We start from the raw sequence: 10,983 nt of genomic DNA on the forward strand, positions 1-10,983 counted from the left end.
CTTTGTTTGTTCTTCTTTTTCTAGTTCCTTTAGGCATAAGGTTATATTGTTTGAGATTTTTCTTAAGATAGGCCTGATTCACTACAAACCTCCCTCTTAGAACTGCTTTTGTTGCATCCCAAAGATTTTGGACTGCTGTGTTTCCATATTCATTTGTCTCCATGTATTTTTTTCCCTTTGATTTCCTAGTTGACCAATTGGTTCTTTACTAGCATGTTATTTACCCTCCATGTGTTTAGGGTTTGTTTCTTATAACTGTTTTCTAGTTTCATACAACTGTGGTCAGAAAACATGCCTGATATAATTTCAATCTTCTTAAATTTATTGAGACTTATCTTGTGGCCTAACGTGATCTATCCTAGAGAAAGTTTCATCTGCCCTCAAAAAGAATGTGTATTCTGCTGTTTTCTAGATGAAATGTTCTGTATATATCTGTTAAGTCCATCTAGCCTAATGTATCATTCAAAGCCATCTGTCTGGATAATCTATCCACTGATGTAAGTGGGGTGTTACAGTCCCCTACTAATAAACTGATAAGAACAGATACTACACTTGATCTTAGCCAAAATGCACATAAGTGATTGTGACAGATAGTAGCTACACTTGCGGTGAGCACACCATAATGTATAAATTTGTGGAATCATGTCCTACCCCTGAAACTAATGTAACACTGTGTGTCAAATATACTCAAATAAATAGATAAAAATTTGTTTCTAAAGTCCCCTCCTGTTAATGTAAAACTATCAATTTTCCCTTTACGTCTGTTAATATTTACTTTGTGCATTTAGGTGCTCCTACGTTGGATGCATAGATATTGACATTTGTTATAACTTCTTGCTGGAGTAATCCTTTTCTCATTATGTAATGTCCTTGTTTGTATCTTGCTTTGTTTAAAACAGTCGTCGTTTTAAAGTACATTTTGTCTGGGGGTGCCTGGGTGGCTCAGTCAGTTAAGCATCTGCCTTCAGCTCAGGTCACAATTCCAGGATCCTGAGACAGACCCCTTCATCAGGCTCCCTGCTCAGCAAGCAGTCTGCTTCTCCCTCTCCCTCTGCCCTTCCCTTGGCTGGTGCTCTCAATCTCTCTCTCTCTCAAATAAATAAATAAAATCTTTATAAATAAAGAAATAAAGTCCACTTTGTCTAAGTATTGCCACCTGGCTTTTCCCCCCCATGCTTCCATTTGCATGGAATATCTTTATCCATCCATTCACATTCCATCTGTGTGTGTCTGTAGGTCTGAAATGAGTCTCCTGAAGGCAGCATATATATGGCTCTTATTTTTTCATCCATTTCATCACCCTGTGTCTTTTGACTGGGGGCAATTAGCCCATTTACATTTAAAGTAATTATTGAAAAAAAAATTTTAAAGTAAATATTGATAGTTACATAGATACTGCAATTTTGTTGTTTTGTTTTCTGATTATTTTTGTAGTTCTTCTTTGTTCCTTTCTTCTTCTCTTGCTCTCTTCCCTTGTAGTTTGATGGCTTTCTTTAGTGTTACGCTTGGGTTCCTTTATCTTTTTTGTGTATATATTATGGGTTTTTGATTTGTGCTTACCATGGGGTTCATATGTAACATCCTATGTGTATAGCAGTCTATATTAAGTTGACGGTCACTTAAGTTAAGCACTAAATCTTTAACTCCTGTTCACATTTTATGTATGTAATGTCATATTTTACATCCTTTTATGTATCTCTTGACTAGTGTTGGTAGATATAATTGATTTTATGTTTTTCTGTTTTATGATTTTGTGTTTTAACCTCCATATGGCTTTATAGGTGATTAATCCACTGTCATTACTATATGTTTGCTTTTATCAGTGAAATTTTTTCTTCAATAATTTTCTTACTTCTAGTTATGGTCTTTTCTTTCCACTTAAAGAATTACCTTTAACGTTTCTTGTGAGGCTAGTTTAGTGGTGATAGGCTCCTTTAGTTTTTTCTGGAAAACATTTTATCTCTCCTTCAATTCTGAATGATAATCTTGCAGGATACTGTATTCTGGGTTGCAGGTTTTTTCCTTTCAGCACTTTGAACATATCACACCACTTCCATCTGACCTGCAAAGTTTCTGCTGAAAAATCATCTCATATGCTATGGGGTTTCCTAGATACATAACTGTTTGCTTTCCTGCTGCTGCTTTTAAGATTCTTTATCTTTAATTTATGCCATTTAATTATGTGTCTTAAGATTCTTTATCTTTAATTTATGCCATTTTAATTATTATATGCCATTATTTAATTATTATGTGGACCTCCTTGGGTTCATCTTGTTTGGGGTTTTCTGTGTGTCCTAGTCCCGGATGTCTGTTTCCTTAGACAGATTAGAAAAGTTTTCAGCTATTATTTCTTCAAATAAGTTTTCTGCCTCCTCCTCTCTCTCTTCCACTTCTGGGATCCCTATAATGTGAATGTTATTATGCTTGATAATGTTGCAGATGTCCCTTAACTTATTCTTATATTTTATTATTTTCTTTTTGATGTTGAACTTGAATTTTTTTCCATTACCCTACCTTCCTGATCACTAATCCGTTCTTCTGCATCCTTCAAAATGCTGTTGATTCCTTCTAGTGTATTTTTCATTTCAGTTATTGTATTCTTGCGCTGTGACTGTATGCTTTTTCTATCCTTAAGTTGAAGTTCTGGGTTTTTCCACTCTTCTCTCAAAGTCTGGCAAGTAGCTTTATGATCATTACTTTGAACTTTTTATCAGCATTTTTCTTATTTCTACTTGGATTAGCTCTTTTTTTGTCCTTCTGTCTTATTCTTTCATTTGGGACATATTTTTTTGTCTCCTCATTTTGTTTAATTCTCCATGTTTATTTCTATGTATTAGGTAGGTCAGATACATCTCCTGGTTTTCAAAGAAATCACATCATGTAAAAGAAGTCCTGTGGTGTCCTATAGCACAATGACACCTGGTCACCAGACAAGGTTCTATAGGGGTATCCCCTCCATGCTCTGTGTGTTCCCTCCTGTTTTAGTTAAGCCACAATTGCTGTGGGCTCTCTGGTGAGTGGGGCCAGCAGTCAGACTGACTTTTCTGAAATTAGCCACTGAGACAACTATGGGCACACTGGAGGGAGGGTCTTGCTCCCTACATAGAGAGCTAAGAGGCCCAGCTGCCAGAATTATGGGCAAGCTCTTCTGTGGGGTTATTTTCCCCACTCTCCAACAGGAGTTACTTTGGAGAGGCACCAATTCCAGCCAAGTTGCCTGCCAACTGTGGCAGGGCAGAAGTCACCTTGGAGGGCATGTACAAAGGCAAAACTGGAAGGCTAGGTAGGGCACGTCCAAAGGAAAACACTGATGTGAGGTACATGGTGCTATCGAAGTATATGGAGTATGTTAGAACTGGCTCCCGTAAATGTAAGGCTATTCAGGCTAGCATAGTGCAAGAAAAATAATGCCCACCAGCACTTTTGTTCCAGAAAAATCTCTAACAGACCCCTGCCCCTCCAGCATATGTCCTAAATTAATCAGTAAATCTCCTTCACATATACCCCAGGCACTTTTCAAACTGCTGCTTCTGTGCTGTGTCTCAGTCCAAGTCATTTAGCATTCTGGTTCCTTAAGGGCAGAGTTTTGGTTTCCTATAATCCTCTAGCTCTTCTAGAGTTAAATCCAATTGATTTTTAAGCTCCTGGGGTTATGTCTCACTGATTTTCAAAGTTACACCTTAAGGTAGATCATCTTTCCAGTGCAGGTCCTCAGGGGCAGGTATGCCCAGTGTGGGCTATGATCCCCTTGTTCCTACATGCTTGTGATGTCCCTCCTGTTTGTAGTTAGTTGCACCAGGGATTTGGATCCCAACAACATCTCTGTCCCTGCTATCCTTTTCAATGTAGTCTTCTCTTTACACCTAGCTATGGAAGATCTGCTCTGCCAGTCTTGGGATATTTTCAGCATTAGTTGCAACACATGTAGTTGTTGCCTCAGTGTATACATGGAACAAGACAGCTCAGGATCCTCCTTCTCTGCCATCTTCCCTGCACTTTATCAAGCCATGGAAAGCTTTAAATTTTATGTTAAAACGCTTGGGCTTCGGGGCGCCTGGGTGGCACAGCCGTTGGGCGTCTGCCTTCGGCTCAGGGCGTGATCCCGGCGTTACGGGATTGAGTCCCACATCAGGCTCCTCCTCAATGAGCCTGCTTCTTCCTCTCCCACTCCCCCTGCTTGTGTTCCCTCTCTCGCTGGCTGTCTCTATCTCTGTCGAATAAATAAAATAAAAATCTTTAAAAAAATAAAATAAAATAAAATAAAATGCTTGGGCTTCTTTTCATAGATAATGAATATCCCTTGAAGATTCTTATCTATCCTTTTTTTTTTTATTCTATCTATTCTTAACAAGCTAACGCTATTTTTTTGGTCTGCTCCTATTAATTTTGATTCCATGCTATTCCAGATTTTTTTTTACAAATGTGGCCTCTCTTATTTGCTCTTCTAGTAAGTGACTACTCTGATATGCCACCCAAACTTTTATAGCTTCCCACTGAGGCTCAGACAGGATATAGTGGGCACTCAATACACTGTTCTTAAAACATTGAGTAAATGAATGAATGATTATAAATGACTCTACCTTCTTCATTGATATAGAACTGTCATTTTCTTTTGTTTTTCAAAATGTTGTTTTACAAAATGTTTTATAATCACTATAATCCCTAGGTCCTCTTAAGACCTTATTTTTGAAGCTTACATGAATATTCTGCATCACATGCTAAACAATCATGGGTCTTATTTCTCTTTAATGAAAACAGGGAAAGAAGGAGGAAGAGGGAGGTGGGGAGAAGGAAAAGGAGGAAGAGAGGAGAGTTAATATTATTGACATTTACGGAGCATCTACCATGTGTAAGGCATTTGATACATTACCTTATGTGATCTTCACAACCATTCTATGAGACAGTTTATTATTCTACATATTTTAAAATGAAAAAACAATCTCAGAAAAGCTAAGTAAGATGATTAATTTTATGTATCAACATTTTTGGGCCATAGTACTTAGATAATGTGATCAAACATTATTCTAGATACTTCTGTGAGGGTGTTTTATGATGAAGTTAACATTTAAATCAGTAGATTTTGTGTATAGCAGATTGCCCTTCATAATGTGAGTGGGCTTCATCCAATCAGGTCAAAGCCTGAATAGAACAAAAGACTGACCTACCCAAAGCAAGAGGAACTGCAACATCAGTTCTCTAGATTTTCCACCTGACAACAATCAAACTTAAACTGCAGTACAAGTTCTGCCTTGGATCTCCAGCCTGCCACTCTACCCTGCGGATTTTGGACTTGCCTGCCTCCATAATTTCATAAGCCAATTCCTTAAAATAAATCTCTTTATTACATAAAGATAGATAGATGGATAGATAGATAGATAGATAGATAGATAGACAGATAGATACTTTCTGTTTCTCTGGAGAACTCTTAGTACAACACTAAGTAACTCAAATAAGGTCACCCAGGTAGTAAATAGTAAAACCAGAACTCACAACCAGATCTGTCTGTTTCCAAACCTAAGACTCCACTAGCTACATGATTTCCCACAAAATACCTTTAACCATTAAAATATTAAAAATGAAGTCAACATTTACATACATTTTTAAACTATTTCAACATCTCTTTCTGTAAATTTGTAAGTAAAAAAGCCATTTCTTTCTTTTGTTGGCACACTCTTCAAAAATAATTATGAAAATTGATAAAAGAGAAAAACCTCTTGTAATTTAAGTTTAACATAAGGAAAATTTTTTTTAAAAAAAAACACAAAACATATTGGGAAGAAATTAACCAGTACATATGGATATGAGCATTTGCTTCTAAATGTTGCAATGAAATCTGCCCTATGAGCTATTTCTTCCAACACATTTGTTTTAAAGAAGAATGTTCTGCTATATTTAAGGGACACTTAAAATACAAATGTTCTGTGACTGATGTGTAAATTATGAATAGAGTGACAACTGAAGACTAAGACAAGGCACTGAATCAGGTTAATAAATCTATCCTTGACTCCTTTAGGATAACCGATATCAATGTGAGTTAATAATAAAGTAAAGAACCATATTAGGCTTCCATTACCTCATCTATACTAACTCTACCCCTGTAGAGACAAAGACAGAGGTAGGAGAACAGAAGGGTATAGAAAAATGTCTCATTCATCCAAAGGAAAATGAAGATTTTTAGTTGAGTAGAAACCTACCAAACATTTTATATCTATTATTTTTAAGGAATTGCCACTTATTCATTCATTCATGGATGTCTTAAGTGCCTATTAAAAGCTAGCTATTATAAGACAAGGAAAGAAATCACTGTTCCAAGGCACCTGGGTGGCTCAGTTGGTTAAGAGTCTGCCTTCAGCTCAGGTCATGATCCCAGGGTCCTGGGATCCAGCCCCGCATTGGGATCCCTGCTCGGCAGGGAGCCTGCTTCTCCCTTTCCTTCTACTGCTCCCCCTGCATGTGCTCTTGCTCTCTCTGTCAAATAAATAAATAAAATCTTAAAAAAAAAAAAAAAAAGGAAAAGGAACCACTGTTCCTGCCTTCAAGGAGCCTATGTTTGCAGACAACAATAAAAATCTTTGTTCCATAAAAGAAATGGCACAAAAGTTGTAACTGGAAATTAGAATAGGGAAATGTCATACAAAGCTGGAGAATCATTAAAAAACTGCATAGAAAAAGTAACTTCAAAGGCGGGCCTTGAGGATGATTTGTTTTCAATAAAAATATGAAAAAATACTCCCAAGGAGAATATCATTATTAAAGAGAAAATAACGATTTAATGTTCGTAACAAGATAAAAATGAAAATGCATGCATAAGAAGAAGGATCATACAGGTAAGGCATGCATTCACAACAAGAGTGGTATCTAAGGAACCAAGAAAATTTTAGATATTAAAATGATTTGCGGCCCTTTGAGCCCACAGTCCATAAACAGATATACACTGTATCTATAGAATTTAAATTTTGTAGAGGTGGGGGGGATTAGTAAAATAAAATGTCTAAAAAGGCTCTTTAGCAAAGTGATAATGAAAAAAAAAGTTAAGAAAATCTGAAGTAGAATAATAGGATTTAATGAGTGATTGATTGGGATGGCTAAGAGATGTCAAAGGAGTTCTTCTGTTTTGAAGTTAAACGTGGTAAGTTTGGTTTGGAGAAGGACCAGTTTAAAATATCAGTGAAACAACTCTCTAGAGACATAATCAGGTAGATTAAAATATGGGATCAGACCTTTGAAAAGAGTTCAAGATTGAAGACACTTTCCAAGGCAGTGCTCCTGAAAATTTGGTTTGCTGGCCTACAAACTGCTTAGTATAGATTGCCCATAAAACAAGTACGGTATGATTTTTAATAGCCATTTGACATCCAAACTCATGACTGGTATCCTATCTAGTTTCCAGAGTATAAACCAGCTTGGATGCTGATAAATTCATTAAGTGAATTGCCATGTGGCATGAGCTTCATAGCAGGACCATAAATAGAGCCATGATATTGGAAATTTAAAAAAAAAAATTTCTTCAGCACACATAGTTTTGAGAAGCACTATACCACTGCGCTACTTATGTGCAATAATCATATAAAGATTATGACTTAATAAATGTATTCCACAACTTCTAAGACTGCAGGGAAACTTGCAAAGTGGCTAACAAAGAGTAAGTACTCAAGAAATAGAGCACTCTAATTTTTAGACAAATTTTTACTATATGTACATAAGTGCATTTTATTGGAAGAGCATACATAGTTTTCATCAGATTCTCAAAAATGTCTATGACCTAGGAAAGTCTAATAACCACGTAGAACAAATTACTACTATTATCTCTGTACCCCTAGTATCTGCCACATAATTCATTCATCCTATGACAAATAGTTATTGAAAACCTACTATATATCAGGCTCTGGTGATAGAGCAAATAGACAAAGTAACTATTCTTACTGTAGTGGAGGCAGATAAATAAACAAGTAAATGAACAAGCAGAGAATAAAGACAGGATGATATGACAGAGTGACTGGGTGGCTACTTTAGACTGGCTAGTCAGAGTAGGCCTCTCTGAGGAAGCAGTAGGTAAGGTGAGATCTGAATGCCAAGATGCAAAGATGTTGGTAGGGGGAGGAGGATCAGTATTTCAGGATGAAGAAATGTCTGGACCAAACAGCGTAAAGCAGAAACAAATCTGGCCTGGTTTATGAACAGGCAGTAAGTCACCATGGCTAAAGCATCATTAGGAAGAATGGAAATAGCATAAGGTAGTCAGAAAAGTAGTCAAGGTCCAGAATATGTACAACTTTGCACCCAGGGTAAGGAGTCTAGATTTTATTCCAATTCTGATGGAAAGACAATGGAATATTTCAAATAGGACAGGAATATGCTCAGATTTGAGTTTTAAAGAATCACTCTAGATGCTATACTAAGAATGGACAATGGGAGTGGAGAGCATGAATGGAACGAAACAAGAGGAATGGTAGTTCTGACAGATGTTGGTGGCTTGAATGAGGAAGGCATATACAAACCAACTGATGGATTCTGAATATTTAATAAGCATAATAATTTTCAATGGATGGATGATGAATTATTAGATGCAATATTCAAGATTTATAAAAATTATTTTAAAAAAGGAGATCTGAACCTTGGAGAATGCCTTAGGGGTCACATGTGGATGAAAAATAGACTGGTCAGTCAGAGAGAGAGGTGAATAAGGACAATAGAGTCAATGCTGCCAGGGGAAAAGCATGTCAAAAAATAAGTGTAATCATCAGAAATGTCAAATGCTACAGAGGAATCAAGAGCTAAGACAAGACCACCAAATTACATGACTACTGTCTCTGGCAACCTTTCAGAGAACTATCTTGCTGGAACAGTGAGGATACAAACCAGACTGAAAGGATAAAAATGTAATAGGGGTATAGAGACATTTCTATTTTTACTGGAAGTTGTTCTAAAATAATCTTGCATATAATTTAATCTTAACTTGATGATAAAGAACAGATCTATTAAAGGTTATATACTTAAATTTTATTGTTTACTTTTATATTTTCTGCCTCCTCCCTTCTGTCAGCTTGTCAACTTTGATTTCTCACCAAAGAGCATTCCTATCTCCTCAGGCTCCATCCAACCTGCAAATTTCCTAAGCTAAAAATTATTTAGACAGCTAAAACTGTCTAAATAAGAAGAAATAAATGCTAAGTAACTCCTCTGAGAAGTACGGTGCATGAACTTTACTGCATGTATTTTACAACAACTATATTAGCTATTTAAAAGTTTCCCAACACCCTACCCAAGTTTTCAGGAAGAGTCTCAAATAAAAAAAAAAAAAAAGATAGATTGCTGGATAAGTGTTTGTTTTCTATAAATCATTACAGTCTTGCTAAATTTCTCAACTTTGCATTTTATACTTTGAGGTCAGTACCCATGAAAATACAATAAATCCACCTATAACTAATTTCATCTGGTGAATTTCTACTCAATCTCACACTAATTCTTTCTCTTTTTTTTTTAAGATTTTATTTATTTATTTATTTGACAGAGATAGAGACAGCCAGCTAGAGAGGGAACACAAGCATGGGGAGTGGGAGAGGAAAGAAGCAGGCTCATAGCGGAGGAGCCTGATGTGGGGCTCGATCCCATAATGCCGGGATCACGCCCTGAGCCGAAGGCAGACGCTTAACCGCTGTGCCACCCAGGTGCGCCTCACACTAATTCTTTCAACAAATATTTATTAAGCACCTATCATGTGCCAGGCATTGTTCTAGACACCAAGGAATGAAAGAAAAATCCTACCTTCATAGAGTTTATATTCTAATGGAGGAGACAGGCAATAAATAATAAATAAATAAGTAAAATTAATACTATAATAGATAGTGGTAAGTGCTAAGAAGAAAAAATAATGCAGATGGGGGATTAGGAAATGTCACGAATAAAGATGAAATTTTACACAGGGTCAGAGAGACATTTGAGTAAAAAGCTGAAATGAGAGAAAAAACTGTGCTTTCTGAAAGAACATTCCAGGCAGTGTATTCAAGTGCAATTCCTACATTACCTCCTCTAAAATGTCTTCCTCAATGGTCTCCCACCCTCACCGCACACCATCCCACATCATCTATATACACAAAAATGAAACACTTCCCTTTCTGGTATTCCTTCACATTTCAGTACAGACCACTATCTGCTAGGCTTTTGGCAATTCCAATCCATACAACAACCCTGTAAGATAAATACTATTATGCCTGTTTTAAAGATGTACTGAGGCTCTGATCAAAGTACAACATTAGTGCATAGAAGGAGAAAAGATGGAGGAGGAGCAGGGGAACCCTTTTTCAGCTGGTCCCGAGTAGAACTGGATATCTACCAGACCATCCTGAATCAGCCTGAGATGCAGGAAGATACATCTGGATCTCTACAAACGAACATCTCCAGCGTTGAGTATTGAGGTATGAAGCGGGGAGCCGAGAATCCACGCACAGATATCGGAAGATAAACGGAAGGGGGAGGGAGCCTCTGTGCTTGGGCGCCAGGAGGCTGTACCACTGCACTGGGGAACAGGCCGGACTAGCAGACAGGCACCGCGAACTGAGACCATGAGCCCAGAAATGCACACGCGACCAGACTGAAAACCCGGAGCTCCGAAGCAATCACTGGAACTGGACTAAATCTGGGAGCTCGGAGTGTGTGCGTGTCCAAAATGAAAACCAGAGCTCCGGAGTGCACCCTCGAACTACACTGAAACCAAGAGCTCAGGAGTGCGTGCGCAACCAGACTGAAAACCGGCACTCCAGAGCGCACACGTACCACACTGAAACAGGGAGCTCGGGAGCGCGCACGGGAACTAGGGGTGGCTGGCGGTGTTAGAAGCACAAAGGGCAGAGACGTGCGGGCCCTGGAAGTGAGGGCTGGGAGAGCGGCTGTGGGGCGCACAACCCAGGACACTGCAGGGTTTGTAGCAGCACTGACAGAAACAGAGTTAAAGTGGTCAAGAAAGCTCAGTGGAGAGCGGACTGC

General features: G+C 37.8%; 1 protein-coding gene and 1 pseudogene across 1 annotated transcript in view; both read right to left on the minus strand.

Annotated features, from left to right (window-relative positions):
* AGBL4 (ATP/GTP binding protein like 4) overlaps positions 1 to 10,983 on the minus strand; it is a 1,364,734-nt gene that overhangs the window by 1,207,374 nt on the left and 146,377 nt on the right. The gene's annotated exons all lie outside the window — the stretch shown is intronic.
* On the minus strand, positions 481 to 582 carry LOC117801347 (annotated as a pseudogene).

The sequence above is a fragment of the Ailuropoda melanoleuca genome, chromosome 2, assembly GCF_002007445.2.
Source record: "Ailuropoda melanoleuca isolate Jingjing chromosome 2, ASM200744v2, whole genome shotgun sequence".
Lineage (NCBI taxonomy): Eukaryota > Metazoa > Chordata > Mammalia > Carnivora > Ursidae > Ailuropoda > Ailuropoda melanoleuca.